At 43.8% G+C, this 19,334-nt stretch overlaps 1 protein-coding gene across 8 annotated transcripts in view; it reads right to left on the bottom strand.

Annotated features, from left to right (window-relative positions):
• The window catches only part of LOC310835942 (far upstream element-binding protein 3-like), a 333,755-nt gene that overhangs the window by 182,731 nt on the left and 131,690 nt on the right, over positions 1 to 19,334 (bottom strand). The gene's annotated exons all lie outside the window — the stretch shown is intronic.

Here is a 19,334-nt window from a genome sequence, read left to right as displayed (position 1 = left end):
GGCAAACAGCTATTACACTGTACACACTCCCATCTTGCTGGGTATAACCGTTTGGGGGGGCAGGGTGGAATACCATGAGAATGCAGGAAGTTTGAGGGGTGGGGTAAGCATGAAAAGAGAAAGAGAAAAGAGAAAGGATAGAAAATAGAAGAGAGGAAATAACAGGCATCCATGATGGCAATTCTGTATTTATTAGCAATTTTTTCATTTAGTTACAGTTCCAATAAACAATACAATATAACATATCTTTTAGCATAATCTTCTCAACTTCTTTGGACTCCCTCACATCTCCCGCTCCTGCGTTCCTAGCCAAAAAAAATTTTCCAGCAAATTTATCCCCTTATTTCGATTCTTATTATCTAATTTTCCAATATTATATCTCTAATTTTTAATATCCTTTATTCAAATCTTAAAAGATTAAATATAACTTAAAAAAAATTCCAAAATTTTATCTTTTCTTAAATTTAACTTAACTTCATATATCACTTCCTCTATCTCAATGGTGCCCAATTGTTTATATTCCAGCATCCTCCTTAGCATTCATATAGTTTACAATATTTTTGTAGATAAATCTTAAATTTATTCCAGTCTTCTTCCACCGTCTCTTCTCCCAGGTCTCGGATTCTGCCAGTCATTTCTGCTAATTCCATGTAGTCTGTCAGTTGCATCTGCCATTCTTCCAGCGTGGGTAGATCTTGTGTTTTCCAATACTTAGCGACGAGTATCCTTGCTGCTGTTGTTGCGTACATAAAAAAAGATCGGTCCTTCTTTAGCACCTTCTGGCCGACAATACCCAAAAGGAAGGCCTCTGGTTTCTTAGGGAAGGTATACTTAAATACCTTTTTCAGCTCATTATATATCATTTCCCAGAAGGCCTTCACTCTAGGGCAGGTCCACCAGAGGTGAAAGAATGTTCCTTCACTTTCCTTACACTTCCAACATTTGTTGTCAGACAAGTGGTATATTTTTGCAAGTTTGACTGGGGTCATATACCATCTGTATATCATTTTCATAACATTTTCTCTCAAAGCATTACATGCAGTAAAATTCAACCCAGTAGTCCACAACCTCTCCCAGTCCTCAAACATGATGTTATAATCAATGTCCTGTGCCCACTTTATCATAGCCGATTTGACCGTTTCATCTTGTGTATTCCATTTTAACAGCAAGTTATACATTCTAGAGAGTACCTTAGTCTTAGGCTCTAGTAATTCAGTTTCTAACTTCGATTTTTCCACCTGGAATCCTAACTTTTTATCAAGTTTAAAAACTTCTTTAATCTGAGCGTAGTGCAACCAATCTCGCACTTTGTCTTTCATTTTCTCCTGACTCTGCAACTTCCAATTATCTCCATCTTTTTCTAAAATTTCCCAATACTTCGGCCATTTGGCCTCCATATTGAGTCTTTTCCGGGCCTTAGCTTCCAATGGCGAAAGCCACCTTGGAGTTTTACTTTCCAATAAGTCTTTGTATTTTGTCCAGACATTAAACACAGCTTTTCTGACAATATGGTTCTTGGATGGCAATTCTGTTTTAGATCAGACACCCCCCTATCAGACATACCCCGTTTTGACTTAGGAGTTGGGAAGAGGGGGAAAGGAGGTCACAAAGTCCAACTAACTTCTCAAAACACTTCATTTTCACTGCAGTGGCTTATCCTACCTGACACAAACCATTAACTTGCCTGCTTGTAGCTCAAGTGGTAGAATCTACCTTGCATGCAGAAAGTGCCAGGTTCAATCCTGGCATCTCCAGGAACGTCTGAGAGACATGTCCTACCTGAAAGGTTAAAGAGCCATTGCCATTCAGTGTAGAGTAGACAATACTGAGCTAGATAGAGGAATGGTCTGACTCAGTATGAGGCAGTTTCCTGTGTTCAACCCCTAGTGCTTACACTCCTTGTGGGACAGCTTAGCCACCTGTGAACTATTAACTACAGTTGCAATCAAAATTATTAAACCCCATTGCAAATCAGGTTTATTATCAAAATTTACAGACTTTCAGCTGTTTGCAATGAGTAAATCAAACAATCAAACAAAAACAATTGAAATAGCTCAACACAACGGATGCTTCAAGTGGTTCCCCCAAATTCAGCTGAAATTGCAACTTTTGATAATAAACTTGATTTGCAATGGGGGTTCAATAATTCCGATTGCAAACTGTACTTTGTATTAATGCGGCCTTAAATAATAAAGGCATGGCTTCCAATATATACAAAATTCTACTTAGTAAAGTTTCAGGCTCTTCCCAGGGGCTATGATCAGTGTGGGAGAGTGATCTGTGCCTTCGGATAGAGGAACAAGTATAGGAAGCAATATGGTCTAACCCTCACTTAAAACTATCTCTGTAAGAATACAGGAAGCCACATTGAAGACACTATTAAGATGGCATTGGACTCTACTCTGTCTATCCAGAGTTGGCAAAAGGCTATTCCAATTTATGTTGGCGGGGCTGTGGACACACTGGAACATTGCTCCACATGTGGTGGAACTGTTGCATAGTTCAATTCTGGATCCAAACTTTTGATACCATTTCCATCATCACCTGACAGATACTTCCCCCAGACCCAGCTCTGGCACTCCTTTCCTGTCATGATTTTGCTCCATATTGCACTCCATGTATAATTAGAGTAAAAACAAACACATTGAAGGGTTCCCAAAAAGTAGGCCAGACGCAATCAGCTTCATTCAGCAAAGTTTACTGAAGGTAAATGAGTATAACAGTTCAAATCTATAAACTCAGGATTGGCATAGTCTCTTAGCAAAAATCCAGTTGCATTAAAAAAAGCTTAAACTTACAATAAGACTAAAACTTAGCACTTAAGCATACTATGTACAGAACACCACACCATAAGGAAAAAGAGACAGAATGACCTTGACAAAAAGAGATGACACAACCAGTCTGAACCAGTTCAGCTTCTCTGAAGGAATAACCCAAACATCAGGAACCTTCTGCTTGTTTCTAGGCATAATAGAAAGCTCACTTGTCAGCTAGAACCTTCCGGCTTGTATCACACAGAGAAGCCTCCAAAACCATCTTGAAACAACTAAAATAGGAAAGATCTTAAAACTTTAAACCAATACTTTCTATGCCAAAAAATGCAAACCTGACATATCCTTGGAGTGTGGGATCAACCCATTTATCATGCATAAATCTCTTGTGCTTATGCTTCTTGCCACAGCCAGATTGACACTGGCTGCCCATTGGAAGTCCAAATCATCTTCGTCCCAGGAAGAGTGGCTAACAAAAGTATGGGACACTGAATTGTCAGAGCACCTGACAAATAAATGGAGAGACCTTAATGGTTCATCAAAAATGGATCTTTTTTACTTGATATGGTATAAGTTTTTCTCCTATGCTAACTCAATTTAACAGCCCAATAAACCCACTGCTCTACACAGACAAGTATGTGGAGAGGTTTTATTGAGAACTGAATTGACCCGCTTTTTCTTCTCATATGCAACAATTGGATGCAGCACTGTATTTTCAGTAGTTTCTTGGTTTTTTTACCCCTCCTCTGTATTTGTGTTTAATTTTTCTACTTTCACATTTATTTTTACTCGCCATATCCACCATTTTTATTGTATTCTGTATGCGTTTATGCCTATACACTTTAAATTATTTTAAAAAGAGAGGGAGAGAAAGATGTCATGGCTAAAGTCTTTGAGGGCAGAAACTGGAAAGTGCTAAAAAATTCTAGAAGATTCTGGAAGACTCTAGAAGGTTCCTTTCTGATGGAAGAGAGAGAGGAGATCCAACATGGCGACGAAGGTAGTTACCAAGTAATTTCGCTTACACTTATCAAAGTTTTAAGTGGTTTTAAGCGGTTTTTATCCTCCCTTGTTTTTATCCGAGAGTTTTAATGATCTGCTGGCTGTGCTGGCTGTCTTTTAATATCTCTCCACTTGTGTTATCTTTGTTTTTTATCTGGGTTGCTTCGACGCCCCGGACTCACCGCCACGGCTGCCGCCGCCTCCCTAACTGGGAGAGATAAGTGAAAGGTTCTCCTGGGCATAAATCCTCTCCCCTGTCGACCAGCTCTTTCCTTTTAGCTTTTAGCTTACTGCATATTGCGAAGTGAAGTTTGCCCGACTGCTGGAACCGGGCTGTCTCAAAAATCCTAGGAACAAGGAAGAGGGGAAGGAAGAGGCTTGAACTGGCTGCCTTACTGTGAGTAATTTTATGACACCACTCTCCTGGAAGTGGTAGTATTCTTGTGAGGAAGACTAAAGGATTTAAGGAGCTCCCCAGCACAGTGCCCACGACGGTTCCCCTGCAAAATTGATTTATGGGCCATGGAAAACGCCCAAGAGACTCTGACGAGGCATTATCCTCTCCGAGGCCTAAGCAATCAAGGAAGGGTTCACCTAAAGGAGGGAGAGGCCCCGAGGAATGTACCTACTCAATAGCAACTCAAAATCGTTTCGATCCTCTAACTGCCCTTGAAACAACATCAGAAGATGAGGCCCCTGAGACGCTACAAATTGGAAACGCTAATGGTAACACAAACGGGGATGGTCCCTATCCGAAGGAGGTGTTGGTAGCCGAATCTGCGGACTGCACAGGATGCGAGCAGCTCCATCTAATAATTAGAACTCTAAACTGTATATTTAAGAGAATTGACAGCCTATCCTCTCAGCTGCATAGCCTTCAGCAAAAACTGGATGACCAGCTGGTACAGAAAGCCCAAGATGGGGCAGTAGATGTTCCATTGTGCCGGCAGAAAGCTCCACCAAACACTGATCGTATGAAGAACTGCAAATACAATCTCAACCCCTCACTGAATCGCCAATCCCTGACTCTACATCCAAGGAAGATTTCCCTAACCTTCCGGGAAAGGGACCCAAGTTGGGCAACGCTACATGGAACTAAAGAGCACCTCAGATGGCTTCTAAAACTCGAGACATCACAAATAGATCTTTGTGCTGTGCTTCCCTTAGTCCGCCAGAACAGATATAAGAGAACGATGCTGGCTTTCCACTCTGCAAAAATCCCCTCTCTTATTATTAAGCAAAAAGTGTTTTTGAATAGTCTTGGCATTTTTCCAACGAGAGTTTTCATGGATTCCATAATTAGACCCCTCCTATCGGAGGGATTAATCAAGGAGACGGTACAACCTTCCCATCCTGAACCACAAAAGAGGGTTGAGCTGTACACCCCATGTCTGGGCCAGTCCCATAGTACCTCCACTCCTACAACTAAATACTACGAGTGTGCCAGTAACTATTTGACACCCCAGGAGGAAAGAGAGCTTATCGCCTCCTTTGGAGAGTTACCAGCGATGGAACAACAAGAAATTATAAATAGGCTGGACTTACTTAAACTTCAGCTCCTAAGTATCGCCTGCAACGGAGTTCCTACGAATAATACCCACTCTAATTTAGCGGTGCCATGCCCCATGGAGGTGGAAACCCAGCCAGATGGGTGGGGTACAAATAATAAATTATTATTATTATTATTCCCCAATACCCAGCATATAAGGTGCCTTCTGCATTGGATGGGAAGGTCTCACTGCTGGAGGCAGACTCTTCTCCTCCCCTTCACGCTGGTAACTCATCCCTGCTTTTAATAGACTTATCTGTTCCCTCCGTGATTAACCGATCAAAGAATGGAACTCAGGATAACACCCCCCTGGATAAATCGTTGCCCCTTCACCCCTCCATGCCGGACTTGGAATCAGCATATATCAAAGACCATCCACGTCCTGAGATGGTTGTGGCCACTTCAAGTCAGGCTTCTCCACCAAAAATCCAACAATTACGTGAGGAAGACACTACAGTGTCGAGAGTCACCACAGAGTGGACTGAAGACCCAGCAGGACATATAAATCAAATGATCACAAGTGGATCGGTTAGATCCCCAAAGAGGACGGCTCCAGCGGACTTGGCAGGAGCCTCTTCAGAGCCTAGTTGGGCCCGATATTATCTCTACTCACCAGGATGCTAACTCCCTTCTGCCCCCAAAAAATTCTGGCCGTCGCGATTTGATCGTGCCACAACCGGCTCGCACTAGAGCAAAAGACTCACCACAACCGGCGCGCACCAGAGCAAAAGACTTACCACACCAGGACGACAACTTTCAGCAAAGGAAAATAACAGACTTCTTTAAGGGAGCGTCCTTGCCGCATAAGAGCCCCCTACAAGAATTTAAATGACGGTTAGCCGGACAACCCAAAAAAACCACCAATATCGATCCTCTGTTGGAACATCGCTGGCTGGTGTAGGAAAAAATGTGACCCAGAATTCCAGTCATATATCAACTCGTTTCATATCATTCTATTGCAAGAAACTTGGGAGGAGGGTGAAATTGTCATAAACGGATTCGACCTACTATCCCTTCCAGCTTGCCCCTCCCAGAAAGGAGGACGGCCGAAAGGTGGTCTAGTAATTGGTATCTCACTGAAGCTGCATTTCAAATTTTCATTAGTTTTGACTGCTCCCCCTTATGCCTTATCCGGGTTGATGTCGGGGGGGAAAGTATCACTGCTAATCTCCAATGTCTACCTCCCGCCAGGGGGTTCGTCCCTTGAACTGCATGATAGATGGGAAATATTAGAAGATCATTTAGTATCATGCCGAGTCAAATATTCCAATAGCCAATCCTTAATTGGTGGTGACTTTAACGCACGTATAGCAGCAAATTGGGTCAATTTAACTAAAGCTAAATGGTGGACTGCTCCATGCCTCAACAATTATGATTTGAGACATGCCTTAGGGAGAGCCTCAAAAGACTCTAAAGTAAACGAGGCTGGAGTACTTCTTTACCAAATGGCTATTCGCTTAAACCTAGTACCCCTGAATGGTTGCTGCCCTCCTGATATACCGGGGGAGTATACCCACCTAGGCATAAAATCAAACAGTGTACTAGATTACCTCTTAGCCTCGAGTGACCTGATTTCGAAAGCTCTCTCTTTTAAGATTGGCAATATTCAGTTCAGTGACCACCACTCCAAGACAACATCTCTGTGCTATTTATAATGATTACAAATCCTCAGGGGCGACTACGCTTCCCAAGGAGTACTATCAGGCAAAATCAGCTTACAAATATGTGCAAAAAAAGGCCAAACAGAAATGGCAACTCAACCGCTGGCAAGCACTTATAGCTGCCTCAAGTACCCGTAATTCCCGAAAATTCTGGCTGTTGGTTAACAGAAAATCTAAAAGATACCCCCTAACAGTTATTTCTACCCCAGTTTGGGAATCCTTTCTAAGGAACTATTTTGCCTTACCAGACCTTAATACTAATACAATTGATGGATTCTATGAGCAGCTCCCTCTTTGGCCACCCACTGACCCGCAAGAAATCCATGGACTCATTTCTAATCTTAAAATCGGAAAAGCCCCCGGTCCTGACCTAGTCCCGGCGGAAGCTATAAAACTTCATGCAGACTGGTAGGCAAAAATCCTGGCTGCTACTTTTGATGCCGTAAACAACAGTGGGAAGGTACCAAGAATATGGAAGGATGCGATTATTGTTCCAATTCATAAAAAGGGCTCGACAGATGATCCGGGAAATTACAGGAATATCAGTTTATTGTCATTAATTGGGAAAATATATGCACGGTTCTTGTTAACTAAGCTTACTAAGTGGGCCGAAGAGAACAACCTGATTGGGCCTGAACAGGCTGGTTTTAGACCGAATCAGTCAGCGGTTGATCATGTCTTAGTTTTATACCACCTTGCCCGGAAATATTCCTCCCCAAATAGAGGCCAACTTTGTGCGGCCTTTATTGATTTAAAGGCCGCTTTTGACAGCATCCCCAGAGGATTACTTTGGGGGAAATTAGCCCGATGGGGAATAGACAAAAGACTTTTGTGGCTAATAACTAAATTGCATGATGAATCGGCCGCTAGGGTGAGAATCACTCCGGCCGGCGACCTCTCAAATTCAGTAACTATCAATAGAGGTGTTCGTCAAGGATGTATCTGTTGGAATTCTGCCTCGGTCAGAGGGATGTGCCAGTCTTCCAGGCACCGGCTGAATTCCTTTCTGACCTCCCTCCTGCGACTCCCGGCAGGAAAACAGACGAGGTCCGTTTCGGCGATTTTTCCCAGACTGTGAGAAAAACACACCACTGCTTCTCCTCCTCCCTGCTCCCCAGGGAGGGGAATCAGACTCAGACAGAAACGTATTTACATGTCTTTATTTCTGTCTTTCGCAGCCATACAGATAAAGATGTCTGCACTCTTTGAACAACAGAGAGAATCTCACTCCACCCATGTGCATCCTGTACAGGTCATATGACTCACACTGAGCTCAATAAGGAGAATGGACTGCCCCTTTGTTTCCATGGCAACAGTCACACACATCCTGTTTGGCTTTCCAGCCACAAGCAGCTGACTTGGCTGCTATAGCCTTTGCTTGCTGCAGCATTGCTGCTTTATGGTAACATACTCCCCCTAAAGTATCAATGCGTGCTGCGAGCAAAGCGTCATCCAGAGAAGAAAACAAACAGTTGTTATATGTATAACACTCCCCTGTTGTTTCAGTTCCACCCTTGGAACTACCCGCCACTGGTTTAACCAATGTACCTCTCTGGTTGTGTGACTTCCAAGGAATGAGTGCATCTGCATTACCTTGGTTAGCAACTCTCTGTTGTGCCTTTGTCTCTGACTCAGACACAGCTTCAATTTGACCTTGGTCGTTTACAACAGCAACACATGCAATAGCTAGGTTAGCAAACTCCTTTGAATACCTCTTGGGTGGTACACCCTTCGTTGCTCTCTCAGACCTACGTAAGAGGTGCTGCTCTCCCTTGCTTTCTGGTTCAGCCTCTGAACTCTCTGGAGAACCAGTACAAAGCTTAATCAGTGGTTCATCCTCCTCTTCTGAGGGTCTAGTCATTATGTGAGATTTCCTCTCAATGACTGTGACAACTGAGCTGTCTGAGCTATCGCTGTCATCATCAGTACTACTGAACTCAATAAGATCAAACTCATCATCATCATCAGAATCATCTCCAGTGGGAAATGTGTGAACAATCACTCTCTCCTGTTCAGGAGCACTCTCTAGAAATTTTGTGAGAATCACCTGACCAGATTCAGACAAAATTACTCTGTAGAGACCCTTTTCATAACCCACAAAAATGCCTCTGGCATTCTTTGCTCCACCTGGAGCTTCTGTTCTCACATGAGACCCAAAAACCTTGAAATGGGCAACAGAAGGTTTTCTGTGGAACAGTTTCTCAAAAGGAGAACTTCCCAACTCTTTTGAAAACTTTCTCAACCACGTATAAGTAAATGACATTAGCGACTCAGCCCAGTACTCATGTGGCAGATGCGAACTAAGCAATTGCGCATGCATTCCCTTTTGCAATTCTTTGTTCACCCTAACACAGACACATTTCTTCCAAGCTTCTTCGGAACTAGCAATTTTGTGTCTTATCCCTTTCTTCTTCAGGAACCTCTGGAAATCCTGTAAAAGAAAAATTGGCTTCTCATCTGTGCAAAGACAATCTATGTCAGCATCATGCATATTTTTAACTTTGTCACAAAACTCTTTAAACCTTTCTAGGGCGTCTTTTGGTCTCTCCAAAAGATAAATCCAGACAAAACCTGTGAAAGAATCAACACATATTAGGTAATATTTTGCATTGCCTCTAGAAGGTGCTAGAGGACCAATCACATCAGCATACACCCGCTGAAATGCCCTGTTGACCCTCGAGGTGACCTGCTTGGCGTTCTTCTCAGCTACACCTGCAAAAGAGATCATGTTAGAATTACATTTCATGTAATCACTTTGATCAAAAGTCAACAAATACAGTCCATCTTTCTCTTGGGCAGAAAGATACAGCTCTCCATCTTTGTAGATCTCGCAGTACTCATCATCATAGGACAGTTTTAGTCCCTTCTTGGCAATCTGCGAAACGCTGAGCAGATTGTACTTCAACTCTGGAACCAAATAAACATTGTTTATAGTCAAGTTCAGACTTTTAAGATACACAGTCCCAATTCCGGTGGCTTCCAGCTCTTGACCGTTGGCTTGTTGTACAGCGAAGCTTTGCTTCTTAAACGACGAAAATAGCTGTCTGTTCGGGGACATATGAACCGTGGCGCCCGTGTCTATGACAAAAGCGTTCTCCACTTCTGGCTTGGTTCCTTTCGACATTAAGGCCTTTGCAGGCTTCGCCTGTGATTTGGTTTGACTTCTGCCTGATGCCTCAGACTTCATGGAGCTTCCCTTGGCTCCTTTGTTCTGACGTGGCTTCTTGCAGTTCCGCTGAAGATGCCCAGTTTGTCCACAATTGTAACATCGGACAACGTTCAAAGCTACAGCATTTTCTCCAGTAGCAACAGCAGTGGGGGTGTCAGAACTCCGTTCTTGTCTCCCCCTGTCCTTGACCTCCAGGGCAGCAAGTCTGTCCTGTTCATTCAGAACCACGGCAAAGACCCTCTCCGAAGTCAATTCATTCGCTGGGAGGGACCCCAGCTGACTGGCAACGGTTTTGTAAGTCCGATTCAGGCTGTTTATCACCATGAAGCAAAACACTTCCTCCTGCAGACGGAAATTACGTTCCACCATCTGTTGACGCAGATATTTCATTTCCGTCAGGTGCGCTTGAACATCTCCATCAGGCGCAAGCCTCAGGTTAGTCAGCTTCTCAAAATACAGCAACGCTGAAGAACCTGCATCTCTCTGATGTGTCCTTCTCAGCGTGTCCCAAACATCTTTCGCGTGCTCTAAATCCTGTATATGGATAAGCTGAGAGTCTGACACACACAGAATTATAGCCGTTCTGGCCTTCACATCCTGTGACTCCCAAGCACGCGTTGGTGCTGCAGGGATGGGGTTCTCAATCACCCCAAACAGTCTCTGATTCTGCAGCAGGGCCTTCATCTTAATAGACCAAGATGCATAATTGTCATTGGTCAGGAGGGATGGAGAAGGCAAACCTCCCTTCTTTGCATCCATTTTGAGTCCTTTCATGAACTCTCAAACACAAGCCTCTAAAATCCAAAAGCTGGTTTGTTTACACTCTTGTGCACCTGGCAGCTCTGACACTGGCTGCGTTGGAAAGTCCCTTCCAACAGTTCGTTAGAGCCTAGTCATAACATAGGCTGTTTTTGCCTCTCTGAGGCACAGCCTGACTGTCCAGCCCTTTCGAGTAACTTTCCACTTGACTGGCGGGCGTTGCTTAGCAACAGTGCATTCCTTTCCTTGGACAGGAAACCACAAGAATGTCTGGAATGCAGGCCTCTTCTCACTTGGAGCTGTTTTCCCAAACGCTGCTCCCCGTGAAGCAGAGAATGAATCAATCTGCATTCACATTTTTAAGCCCGAAAATCTCATACCTTGGGCTCCGTGGCTTGGCTGTCAGCTTCGTCTGGTCAGCTTCTGGCTGCAGAGGGATTAGCCTCTCACTTCATGCTTCCATGGAGCGATGAATACAGTAGCTCTGCTACTCTTGATGCAGACTCCCATGGATCGAAGAAACCATCCTCTGCTACCATTTGTTGGAATTCTGCCTCGGTCAGAGGGATGTGCCAGTCTTCCAGGCACTGGCTGAATTCCTTTCTGACCTCCCTCCTGCGACTCCCGGCAGGAAAACAGACGAGGTCCGTTTCGGCGATTTTTCCCAGACTGTGAGAAAAACACACCACTGCTTCTCCTCCTCCCTGCTCCCCAGGGAGGGGAATCAGACTCAGACAGAAATGTATTTACATGTCTTTATTTCTGTCTTTCGCAGCCATACAGATAAAGATGTCTGCACTCTTTGAACAACAGAGAGAATCTCACTCCACCCATGTACATCCTGTACAGGTCATATGACTCACACTGAGCTCACATCCGGTGCTCAATAAGGAGAATGGACTGCCCCTTTGTTTCCATGGCAACAGTCACACACATCCTGTTTGGCTTTCCAGCCACAAGCAGCTGACTTGGCTGCTATAGCCTTTGCTTGCTGCAGCATTGCTGCTTTATGGTAACAGTATCCTTGCTCCGACCCTTTTTAATCTATTTATAAGTGATATGAGGGCGCCTCTGATAGATTCTCAAGAAACGATCCACGCCCCCCGTCTTGCCCAATCCCGTTGCCCCCTTCTACTCTACGCAGACGACACAGTGATCCTATCCTTCTCAAGAGTTGGCCTTAGGAGGGCATTAAAATTTTTCGATGTTTACTGCAAACCAATTTTTCTTACAGTTAATCATGCCAAGTCCAAAGTCCTAATTTTCACCAAGAGTCGAAAAACCTATAATTGGAGAATAGACGGAAAAGCTATTGACCAAGTCTTTAAATTTCAGTACTTGGGAGTCCTTCTCCAACACAACATGGGCTGGAAGGTCCATCTTGCATATGTATTAAACAGAGCTAAAGCCCTTTCCTTTGCGCTACTGCGTTTTTTCTTTTCAGATGGGGCTTTCCATATTCCATCAGTGTTAAAAGTTTTCAAGGCAAAGGTGATTGCAACAATAGCATATGCAATCCCAATATGGGGGTCCTTTGTTAATCTAACCCATTTGGAGGTAATCCAAAACCAGCTTCTAAGAAGATTGCTAAAATTACCCAGGTGTGTAAGCAATACTGCTATACGACTGGAACTAAATGTTACATCTCTAGAAACCTCATTATGGAAATGCATCCTCTGTTACTGGTTGGCATTATGGCATAAACTTCCAAATCTCCACTTGATACAGTGTCTCTGGAGAGATGACTTCCCTAGCCCCTGGGCAAAAATAATACATGGGAAACTTGTGTCCCTAGGACTATCTCCATCTGAACTATTAAAATTGGATTTAATTTCTGCCAAGAGAATTATAACTCATAAATTAGAGGAGATGGATTTACAATTTAATATTGCGACAGGTGGTGGCACCTGTTTGCCGATAAACCTTGGCTTAACACCACCAACGAAACTTCCATCTTATTTAACTACCTTATCTGTGGTGACGCACAGGTATGCCTTTATAAAGGCTAGATTCAATGTTTTCCCATCAAACGTGTTGGGTAACAGACTCTCCAACAGACAGATCTCACTCCTCTGTGACTGTAAAAGTGGATCTATAGAATCGTTATATCATATAATCTTCTGTTGTCCATTACATTCGGCTTCACGGTCCAAGTTTCTGGTCCCATATTTATCAAGAATTGCTGACGGACCTCAGGAAGCCCAAATAATATACTTATTAAACGATGAAGATACAAGTAGATCCCTTGCAGTCGCTAGATACCTGATTAATGTTTTATTTCAAAAGAGGAGAAATGGATCACTGTATGACTCTGACAGCTCAGCTAAACTTAAGAACCATCAATAAGTGCCAGAACTAAGACGCATACCCCCCAAAATCTGATGGATTTGAATTGCGGTTTACATGGAGGGAGCTTATTGTGTATAGTGTTTACTTAACTGAAGTAAAATTGGTTTTATATGGGTATTTTAACTTGGAACTGTTTAAATTGTATTGTTTATGGATAAATTTTGATGTATTGTTTTCGATATGGGCCAATGGCCGCAATAAATCTAATTCAATCAAATCAATCAAATCCTTTCTGATGAAAATATTATTCTGACTATTCTCAAGGTCACGCTGAGCCAGGAGAGATAAATTCCTGCACTCAGTGAGCTGCTCTCTTTCTCTCTCTTTTACTTTCATTTGTACCTGTATGTCTGAAGCTATTTTCTGAAGTTTTTGTAACAAGCCTTTGCCTTTTAGTAAATGTTTTTCTTTTGGACTTTTGAATCTGCGTGCTTTTGTTTATTTATTACAAGACACTGTCCGTCAAAAGAGATATGTGGAGGTCTTCTCTCATTAATACTGCAGCTTGAAGACGGTAAGCAACACCAGAATGTTCTGGAACTCTTTATTCTCTTGATCAAGTTGCTGCGTAAGTGTGTGAAGACCCTGGGTCTCCCCCTCAAGCCCCCTAGGTGTTTCTTCCATTGTTTACCTTTCCAATGCTCCACTGCAAATGAAAGAGGACCTTGGGGAGGGTGAGGAGGGGGTTAGTGGCAAGCAAAGTAAATAAATGAGAACATAAGAAGAGCCTGCTGGATCAAACCAAAAGCGGCCCATCTCATACAGCATCCCATTCTCACCTTGACCACTCAGATGCCCCAGTGGGAAACCTGCAAGCAGGACCCAAGCACAAGAGCACTCCCCACTCCTGTTGTTTCTAGCAACTGGTATTCAGAAGCATTTCTGACTTAGACCATTGAGACAGAGAGGACAACCATCAATAGACTTCTCTGTGGATTTTTCACATCCTCTTTTAAAGCCATCCAAGTTGGTGGCCATTACTGTCTCCTGCAGAAATGAGTTCCATAGCTTAACTATGCACTGCATGGAAGGACTTCCTTTTATTTGTCCTGAATCTTCCAACATTTACCTTTGTAAGGCATCTACAAGTTCCAGTGTTATGAGAGAGGGAGAAAAACTCTCTATGCATTTTCTCCATGTCATGCACAATTTTGAAAACCAGCTTCTAGAAATAAAAACTGAGGCTTTCTCATTAGCTAAGCACTTATAATAGCAGTATGGATGTCCTTTAGCTCAGCTATATATCAGCTAACTCCGCTGCTGGGGCCATGAAATCATTCAAGACACTGACCGGCTGCAACTACACTTAAGAGCTGTGATCAAAAACACCGCCACAAAAAGGTTGACGGAATTTTCCAACTGGTTTGACTTTGAGTGCAAACAGGCAAAGACACCTGAAGAGAGCTTACTGTAAATATAGAACCTCCACGTCTCTTCTTCTATTTACTGCATATGTCTCTCTTAGATAGAAGTATAAACAACTAATAAAATGGAAAAGACAGAAAGCCAAACGAAATGCCTGGCACAGCTTAATAAAGGCCTCGCATGACAAGGACAGATCCTGCTTCTGGCATACCATATCAGGCCTCCTGGAGCATGAGCGCAATGGGCCAATTTGAACTATCGAACTCCAAGAATAGATGCAGTACTATCACTCACTTTTTCAAGACCAGGATGCTCAGCCTAATCACCAAACAGTATCTCCAGAAAAATTACCAGCTTGGCCCCCAGTATCTATAACTGAGGTAAAAAAACTAATTACGCAGCTAAAAACAATAAAGCCCCAGGCATTGATCATTTGCCCCCGGAACTTTTGAAGTCCAATATTGACTGGTGGGCACCTGTTTGCAGCAATATTCTCTCATATTGATGCATCTGTGATGGGAAGTTTTGCTTCTGCACATGACTCTGGCAAACCGCTCTAAGTTGAAGCATTCCTTCCTCACCCACCCTAGAATGTTTAGTTCACATTGAGTTCATGAAACATCGTACCCTGACCTGTTCTTAATGCATGGTTGACCACATCTATGGAATGCGATAGTTATGTTCTTTTAAGTTTTGCTATATCAATCACTAGTAATAGTTTAATAAGGAGGTTTTCATACCTGTCCAATTCTGTGTTCCCTTTCCCAACCTTTAATCTATTGATGATTAATGCCTATATGTAACCTTTGCATTGTATTTGTGTTAACCAATCAGCAACAAGCACATATGTGGCAATGCTGTAATATTCAATAAAAGGGACTCCCTGAGACATGCTCGAGAGATGCCTCCCATATGACACTTGTCATTCGTCTGTCGTTTATTTCAACCCAACACATCTGGTGACCCCGACGTGCCAGATCCCTTTACGCAGCCACCCCTGTACTTCACTCGACTGGAAAAGTCTTAGCACACTACTTCGTGAGTATGGGGGGGGGGGGGATGACGACTGACAAAGTTCCAACAGGAGCATGCCAGGGAGCTGCTTCATCTCGTTAGACAACGGGTGACAGGCGCTCATATTTCTTTGAAAGAAATTGAACAATGGTTATGTGAGATTGCTTGCCAGTGCCCCTGGTACCCAGAGTCCGGCTCTCTGGGATCAGAAGCTTGGCAAAAGATTGGAAAAACCCTCTTCACAGAACCGAGGGCACCGATTCATTGTCTGCTCACTTGGCAGAAAATGTGCAGATGCCGTCGCTAGATTAGGACCACAGGCATCTCCGTCGGCCCCTGCTCTTTTAGCCGCAGCAGACAATCCCCCACCTTACCCAAAGCTTCTGCCTCCATCGCAACCTTGCCAACCCCTCCCTACGCCTCAGCCCACATCCACCCCCCCATCCCTCCTTTGCCTGCTTCAGCCCCTGCGTATTCTCCCGCAGGAGCTGTGCGCGCCGCGCTTTCTCAAGCTAGGCAGCAAGGGCTCCTCTCCTTAGAGGAAGAGGCTGGATGGGCTGGGGAAATGCCATCTGCTTTCCTGTGCGAACCCCGGCACTGCACAACAGCAGGTTATGTATGAGGTGCTTCCTTATTCTGTTCTGAGAGAATTAAGGAAAGCCATTACTGATTCTGGCCTCAAATCTTCTTATGTGCTAGGGGTGCTGGAGGGGATCGCAAATGGTTACACAATGCTACCTCAAGATTGGAAGGATTTGATGTGCATGCTTTTATCTCCTGCTCAGTATGTGGTTTTTGAAAGTGAATTTAAGCATAGCGCAGCAGCCCTGGCTGATCCACAGCATTCAGCCACCCAACTCTTTGGCGCTGGTGTGTATGATAATATACCAGCCCAGGCGCAATTGGCACCTTTACATTTCAGTCGCACCGCGACCTGTGTACAACGCGCCTTTCGGAAAGTCCCTGTCTCAGGGCAACCACTGAATTCCTTCGTTAATATTAAGCAACAACATTCAGAGCCTTGCCATCAATTTATAGATAGATTGAAAGAATAAATCACCAGGCAGATTGATGACCCTACAGCTCAAAATGAATTGATGAAAAAATTGGCCTTTGAAAATGCAAACACCAATTGCAAGAAGGCTTTGTAGTCAATCATACATCGCCCCAAATATGACCTGGCCGATATGATTCAAACCTGTGCAGACGTTGGCAGCCAGAGCCACGCGATGTCTTTGCTTGCCGGTGCCATCCAGGCTGGCAATAAGCCCACGGGCAATTGCTTCAATTGCAAACGCCCAGGTCATTTTGCTAAACAATGCAGAGCCCCTGGCGGGGGAGCAAACAGGAATGGTGATGCCAATAAGGGTAAACCTTCCAAAAAAATGCCCAAAATGCGGAAAAGGCTATCATTGGGCAAATCAGTGCAGGAGTTTGGGAAACTCCATAGGGGCCCAGCTCTCGGGCCAGGACAAATAGAGAGCCCTCCGCCGTTAGTTTCCACTATTGATAACTTTTCTAAGGATACACCCTCTGATTTCACCATTGATTTAATCAATCAGGAAACCAAAGACGCTGTTTTACCTGGTGAAATTGTGCTCATGCCCACCCAATTGGCGGGCCCACTACCACCTAAGGTCGCAGGTTTAATTTTACCCAAATTCTCTGCGGCCAAAGAAGGAATCCTGGTTATTCCAGGAGTCCTAGATCCTGACTATGTGGGCACAATCATGGTTCCATTTTGGAGCCATATGCCCATGCAGTTAAAAAAGGGTGAGTCTTGGGCGCATTTGGTAGTGCTCCCTTCTCATCCTACTGCTTCTATTATGGATAGTAATTTGCACCAGCTCTCTCCCCTTTCTCCACAGCTATTAGCTGTAATCCAGAGGATCGGTGAACAGAAACTTCTTCGTAAGTATAAAATCAATGGCAAAGTTCTGGAAGGCTTGATTGACACGGGCGCAGACATTTCTGTCATATCCAGTAATTGCTGGGACCCCATGTGGCTCCTTGAGTCTGCCTCTGCAGTTTGGGGTGTGGGTGGACCTCAAACCTCTTCCAAAAGCGTACAGTGGCTGCCTGTTTCTCTGCCTGATAGCTCTGAAACCATTGCATACATCCAGCCCTGTGTGCTGAAAATCCACCTCAATCTGTGGGGCAGAGACCTACTACAACAATTACAAGCTACCATTCAATTTAATGAGTAAGCTTGCACTCCCCCTCAACTGGAAATCCACCACCCCTGTATGGGTGGAACAATGGCCCATAACGGGGGAAAAGCTACTTGCTTTAAAACAATTGGTGAATGAACAATTATTGGCAGACCATATTGAGTTCTCTGTTAGCCCCTATAATACCCGCATCTTCATCATAAAAAAGAAAAGTGGGAAATGGAGATTTCTCCAGGATTTAAGGAAGATTAATGACATCCTTGAACCCATGGGGCCCTTGCAGTGTGGTCTGCCTAATCCGAATGTGATCCCCCATTCTTACCAATTGGCTATCATAGATTTGCAAGATTGCTTCTTCTCCATCCCCTTACCGGAGAAGGATCGTAAATTCTTTGCTTTCACTGTTCCTGTGTTAAATAACAGCCAGCCCACGGAACGGTATCAATGGAAAGTCCTACCGCAAGGAATGCTGAATTCCCCTACCATGTGTCAATATTATGTGGATCAAACCCTCCAGCCTTTCCGCCTTCAGTATCCACACCTCTTAGTCTATCATTAATCTTTTGCAAAAACCCTCAATGTTTCTTCCTTTTGCCTAACCCAGCAGGTATCAATAGGTGAAATCCTTGGCTCTTGCCTTATCCGTTTGCCATGACCCTTTTGATATGCAAAATGATACCTGGTTTTACTCATCCCTACCCCAAAATGATTCTCTCCGCACCCTTGGTTATTCCGGTTACCATAACTGGGGTACCCAAGTGCGCCAATGCCCACCTCTGGCCATTGATTTGTTGACCCCATACATGGCTTCCTTTAATGTCACTTGCGCCCGTATGGTCAATTGCACAAAAACCAACTGTGTGGAAATGGGCAAGGATAATTTTAATTGCTCTAATTATGTAAATATTTCCTATGTATATAAATATACAGAGCTGCCTGAAGGCTGGTTCTGGTCGTGCCCAGGCTATACATTTAATTATATTCAAGCAAACATCAGCCATGGCACACCCTGCTGCTTAAGCCGTTTGTCCATCATTTTACCCAAAAAGCATCATTTGTCCCGCTCTCGATATCGCCGCTCTGTGGAATTGACTAATGATTGTGACGATTCTGTCTCTCTTCCCAGTAGATCTGAATATATCTCCTTAGCTGTTTCTCTCTTAGGAGTCCCTGGATTGGCTGTACGGAATAGTATGAATATTAACTCTTTAGCTTGCTCCGCAGCAAGAGCTCTGAATTTTACTTTACAAGCTCTTCACCTTTTGAATAAAGAACAGAGTGAACTTCATCATGGACTTCTACAAAATCGTGCTGCCATCGACTATTTGCTCATGCTTCATCATTATGGCTGTGAACAAGTGAATGACATGTGTTGTTTCAATATTACTGATAATTCCAAAGCTATTCATAAGCAAATCTCTCATTTGCAAAACCTTACACACCACATTAGACAGGACGTTGGATTTTCTGGCCTCTGGGATTCGTTCGCCCAGTGGCTCACTGGCTGGTTGCCAAATCTGAATT

The sequence above is a fragment of the Podarcis gaigeae genome (genome assembly GCF_964106915.1).
Source record: "Podarcis gaigeae genome assembly, chromosome: W".
Lineage (NCBI taxonomy): Eukaryota > Metazoa > Chordata > Lepidosauria > Squamata > Lacertidae > Podarcis > Podarcis gaigeae.
Note: the sequence above shows the minus strand (reverse complement) of the source record. Positions and strands in the feature narration are given on the sequence as shown.